Here is a 4,819-nt window from a genome sequence, read left to right on the forward strand (position 1 = left end):
TGAGTTTTCCCGGAGGGCAACAATGTCCCTTCCGAAGGGCCCGGCCTCCGCTTGGCCTTCGTCCCTCCCCCGTCCCCGCTGTGGCACCGCTTTCCGGCCCTGCGGGACGCCACTGCTCTAGCTGCAGACACTGCGGCTCCCGTAGTCCGTCCCTGGCCTCGCCGGGCATTAGCGGCAGCGGCCCTGCAGCTCCTGCGGACTCTGCTCTGAGACCAGCGCCCCCGCCGGCCACAGGCTGCTCCCCGAGCACCATGACCAGGCTGGCGCTAGTCGTGTCCTGTGCGTTTGCTTCCGACGTCCCCACGGCTTGCGGGAGATAAAACACACCTTGACGAAGAGGGGCAAATCCGTAAGCACAGGACGGGGAGAGACATCCCAGGCTCGCTGGGAAGACCGGGCGCTCTCCGGGGACGTTCCCAGGCTGCCCGGCCCTGCAGGTGAGGCCCAGGGACCAGCGGGCAGGAGGGGAACCGCCCTCCTCTGGGGAAGCCAAAGCAGCCCCACCCCACCTGCGACTCGCTCAGCGCCATCAGCACAAAGGCAGAAAGGAGAGCCCCGATGTCTGATGGCAAAGCTGGGACGGACGCTCTGGGATTTCGGGAGGACGTGCTGAGAACGGTGAGAACGCAGGCGTGACCGCCCTTCTGAGTCAGGAGGACCAGCCTGGAGGGCACCGGAGCTCACGCGTGTGCGTTCACACACATGGGAAAGCAAAGGGAATAGCAAGCAACGGGGGGTGGTGCCAGCGCTCCCGGCCACACCGCTGGGCCGGGAAACCAGGGAGCGAGAGACCTCGGCCACCAGCCTCCACCCCAGCCTCTACCAGAAGAGGCTGATGTAGAAGCTCATGGGGGAAGGACACACGCCGGCCGGGACGCGGCCCGACAGAGGGATGCGGGCAGAGCCCGGGGCCCATCAGGCAAGCATGGGCCCACCAGACCCTGCACGGTCTCCACTTCGGGTGGGCCGGCTTCACCAATACCCAGCGCCGCGACCCTTTTTCCAAGAATTATCACTGAATTCCGGGGACATGAGTCACTTTATATTCACCTACTTATTTTGAAAGTGACATTTATCTTGAAAGAAAATGAACCAAGATCCCAAATAGAGAACATCACCGGGTAAAAGGCAGGCTGGGCCCTCCCTTTAAGACCGTGAGGAGCAGGGGGCACCTGGGTGGCTCAGTGGGTTAAAGCCTCTGCCTTCGGCTCAGGTCATGGTCTCAGGGTTCTGGGATCGAGCCCCGCATCGGGCTCCTTACTTGGCGGGGAGCCTGCTTCTCCCTCTGCCTCTGTCTGCCACTCTGCCTGTGCTCTCTCTCTCTCTCCGACAAATAAAAAAGTAAAATCTTTAAAAAAAATTTTTTTTTAAATAAAAAAATTTTTAAATAAGACTGTGAGGAGCATGTGTGTAAGTGCCAGAAGACGCTCGGGGCACCGTCACCTTGAAGTCACTCTTCAAGCTGTGACAATGTCAGGGCGTGACTCGGACACCTACACGAGGGTCTGCGCGGGGGCCTCCAACTTCCGTGCTCTGCAGCAGAGCCGGGAGGGCTTCCCAGAAGAGGTGCTGGGGCAGAGGTCAGGATGCTGGGCGCGAGGAGGCCAGGTCCACACCCTCCTCTCTGCCTGGTTTCTCCATCCGTGCGGGGCGGAGGGTCACCCAGGCTCACCAGGGATCAGCAGAGCCCCCCCGTGCTCACGGAACCGGAGTGCTCACTGCCCTCCGTGCTGTCGGGACAGGCCCGCAGACTTCCACAGCCAGCCCGAGGTCCTGTCCGCCTGCTGCCGCTGTCTGGAGGGGTTCCGTGGCGCCTGCTTCTCTGCGGAGAGGCGGGGCCCGTCCTTCCGTCTCATGAACTCACTGGGCTTCTGGCTCCTCGTGTGGGAGCCAAGGGGCCATTGACATGGTTGTAAGGACCTTTCCAGAGCAATTTGCTACAAATTAAGATTCTACTCGAAAAAGTGGAGCTGAATGGACCAGAGTGGGGGACGGGTCCAGACCGGGAGCCCTAGGACGGGGGGTAAGGCTGCAGGGGTCTCCTGGCCCAGGGCTGGCCTTGTGAGCCCGGCTTCCAGCCGCACAAAGGGATTTCAGGAAGGAGAACAGAGAGAAGCAAGTCCTCCGTGGAAGTCTGCAGCTTGTGGTCTGCGTGTGGCTGGGGACACGCTCCTTGTCACGCTTCCCTCCTGAAGCCCTCGGGTCCCAGGACGGAAGCCATCGCTGTCCGGCGGCCCAGCTGTGAGGGTGTGGGACTCAGCAGGACGGAAACATTTTCTCCCTCCCCTAAACCTCGGGGCGGGACGCGTCTTTATCACGGTCAGCTCCTGGCCCACCCCCAGGGCTCAGGACACATCCGTTCTGTCGCAGGTGAGACCACACTTGGCTTTGCAGGTTCACACTATGCGGGTGGCTGGAGCCTGAAGAGAGTCAGTGGCCGGGGCGTTCGTGTGAAACGAAGCCGCCCTCTGTTACCTTTCCTGGTCCAGACCCCACATCAAGGGTCCTGGTCACTCCTCCCCACCCCCCGACTCCGGTGTGCGCTGAAGCTTTGGCAAAGAAACAGGGCAGGGCAGAGGCCATTCCCCTGCCCCCACCCCTCCATCTGCAGAGAAGGAGCAGCTCCCTGCCCGGCTTCCTCAGTCCTCAGCCCCGAGCATCCACCCTGAGAAGTGACTTAAGAAAGCGCGGACGTGTGTCCTTGTCTCGGGCCGGCCCAGACACGCATCACTGTGTACGCACTGGCGTGCGCCGACGTCAGCAGCACCGCGACAGTCGGAGGAAACGGGACGCGAACGGCTCAGGTCCCCGGGAGGCGCCGCTGGGAGGGAGGAGCAGAGGGCAAGCCGGGCCGAACCAAAGGCCCAACCGCAGGACCAAAGCCGAGGCGCCCTCCGCTCTCCACCGCGCCCATTCCCGGGGTGTCCCTGCGGCGGAAAACTCCGAACTCTGTGCACAAGTCGCGGAACAGAGCAAGTGAACGACACCCCCAACATCCAACAAGACGCGTGAGAGTTTCAGCGGCTGAAGACACAGCGTGGTTGGCAGAGGAGAAACTCAGGCCCGCGGGCAGGGGCCCTGCTGGGGGGGAGCTGGGACAGGCCTTCCGCTGGGTCGCTGGTCGCCTTCCAGAGAGTGACTTCCTCTGCGGGTGTGAACACAAAACATGCGCCTGTGCTTCCGTGTGAGCATTAGTACACACGCGTGCGCGTGTAACGCCTCCGTACCGGGCGGCAGCTTTCTCACTTAAGTAAACCTGGCGTCTCCGCACATCCGCACGAACACGGCGTTCCGATTACTTTTAAATGTTGGGGTTCCCCGTCTCACAGGCAACGTTATTGGTCCAGAGCGTGTGGATTTCTTCAGCTCTTGTTGTCCCAGATGAGCCCCGCAGTGAACACGTCTGCACAGGCTGGGCTTCCGGCCCATGAGCAGACGCATTTATGATTCCCGCAGATATGGCCATGTGACCTCCAGACGGGAGGCCAATTTACGGGCCACCGGGGTCGATGGGGGCACCTGTTGGCACAGCCAAGGTTCCGAGTCTTCGCAGGTCGCTGACTGAAAGACTGAAAATGGACATGACCTTGCCTTGGGGGGTGGCCCTGGGTCACGTGGGCCTCCATGGGCTTCCCCCAGGGAGAGACCGCCCATATCTGTTGCGTTCTTTGGGGTTTCGTCCCCCTTTGATACGTGTGTGTTAGAATCACAAGTCTTTTGTCGCACAAGCTGTGAGCTTGGGTCTGACTTTGGCGGAGCGCATCCTCCTGCTCAGACCATCTTGTCTTTACAGGGCACGTGCTGCCCGTTTCTGTCCCTTGTGTCTTTTGGGATTTGGGCCATCCTGCTTCTGGCCCGACACGATGAGCCCATTTTCCCTTCTGCTCTAGCACGTGGTGGTTTCCGTGTTAAAGGCAGCCAGGGGGGCCAGCCGGACCTCGCCACCTGCCAGGACCTTCCGCGTGCGCTCCCGCAGCATCCGACTGTCCGCAGAGATGCAAAGCTACTGATCTTAGATCATCATTTTCCCTTGTAACTAACTCCGAAAGCCCAGTGAGCAATTCTGTCCTTCTGCTGAAGGAGGATCCCACCGGCAAACACCCCGGGAACATTGCAGGACCCGCCTGCGTTGGGGGGCCTGGCTCGGTGTCCCCCACCCCCGACAAAGCAGCGGGAACTTGGCCCCACATCCCCCTCCCCCCGCCCCCGTTAGCAGCCGATCGCCACCTGCTGGAAGTACCGGCAAAGAAACAAAACACAAAGACAAAAGCGCAGAACAGGTTCTGCCTAGAGAAGGCCCTTCTGCCATCCGCAGGAATAAGAAGCACCTTTAGGGGCGCCTGAGTGGCTCAGTGGGTTGGGGCCTCTGCCTTCAGCTCGGGTCATGATCCCAGGGTTCTGGGATCAAGCCCCACATTGGGCTCTCTGCTCAGCTGGGAGCCTGCTTCCCCCTCTATTTCTGCCTGCCTCTCTGCCTCCTTGTGATCTCTGTCAGATAAATAAAATCTTTAAAAATAAATAAATAAATAAGAAGCACCTTTAGATCCTGGAAACGCACCGTGTGCAAGACACCACGGCACAAACTCACAGCAGCCGTGAGGTGGGTCACACAGGGTTCCCGGTCAGCCCTCAGCACGAGGAGGGTCAGGTGGGGGGGGTCCCAGGTCCCAGGGGGATCCTGGGTCAGAGCTCAATGCAAGGTGGGTCAGATGGGGGATCCCGCGTAAAATGGGGTCCCAGGTCAGAGCTCAGTCCGAGGAGGGTCACACGGGGTCCCAGATCAGAGCTCAGGCCGAGGAGGGTCACACGGGGTCCCAGG

Source organism: Mustela lutreola, chromosome 6 (assembly GCF_030435805.1).
Source record: "Mustela lutreola isolate mMusLut2 chromosome 6, mMusLut2.pri, whole genome shotgun sequence".
NCBI classification, from domain to species: Eukaryota; Metazoa; Chordata; class Mammalia; order Carnivora; family Mustelidae; genus Mustela; species Mustela lutreola.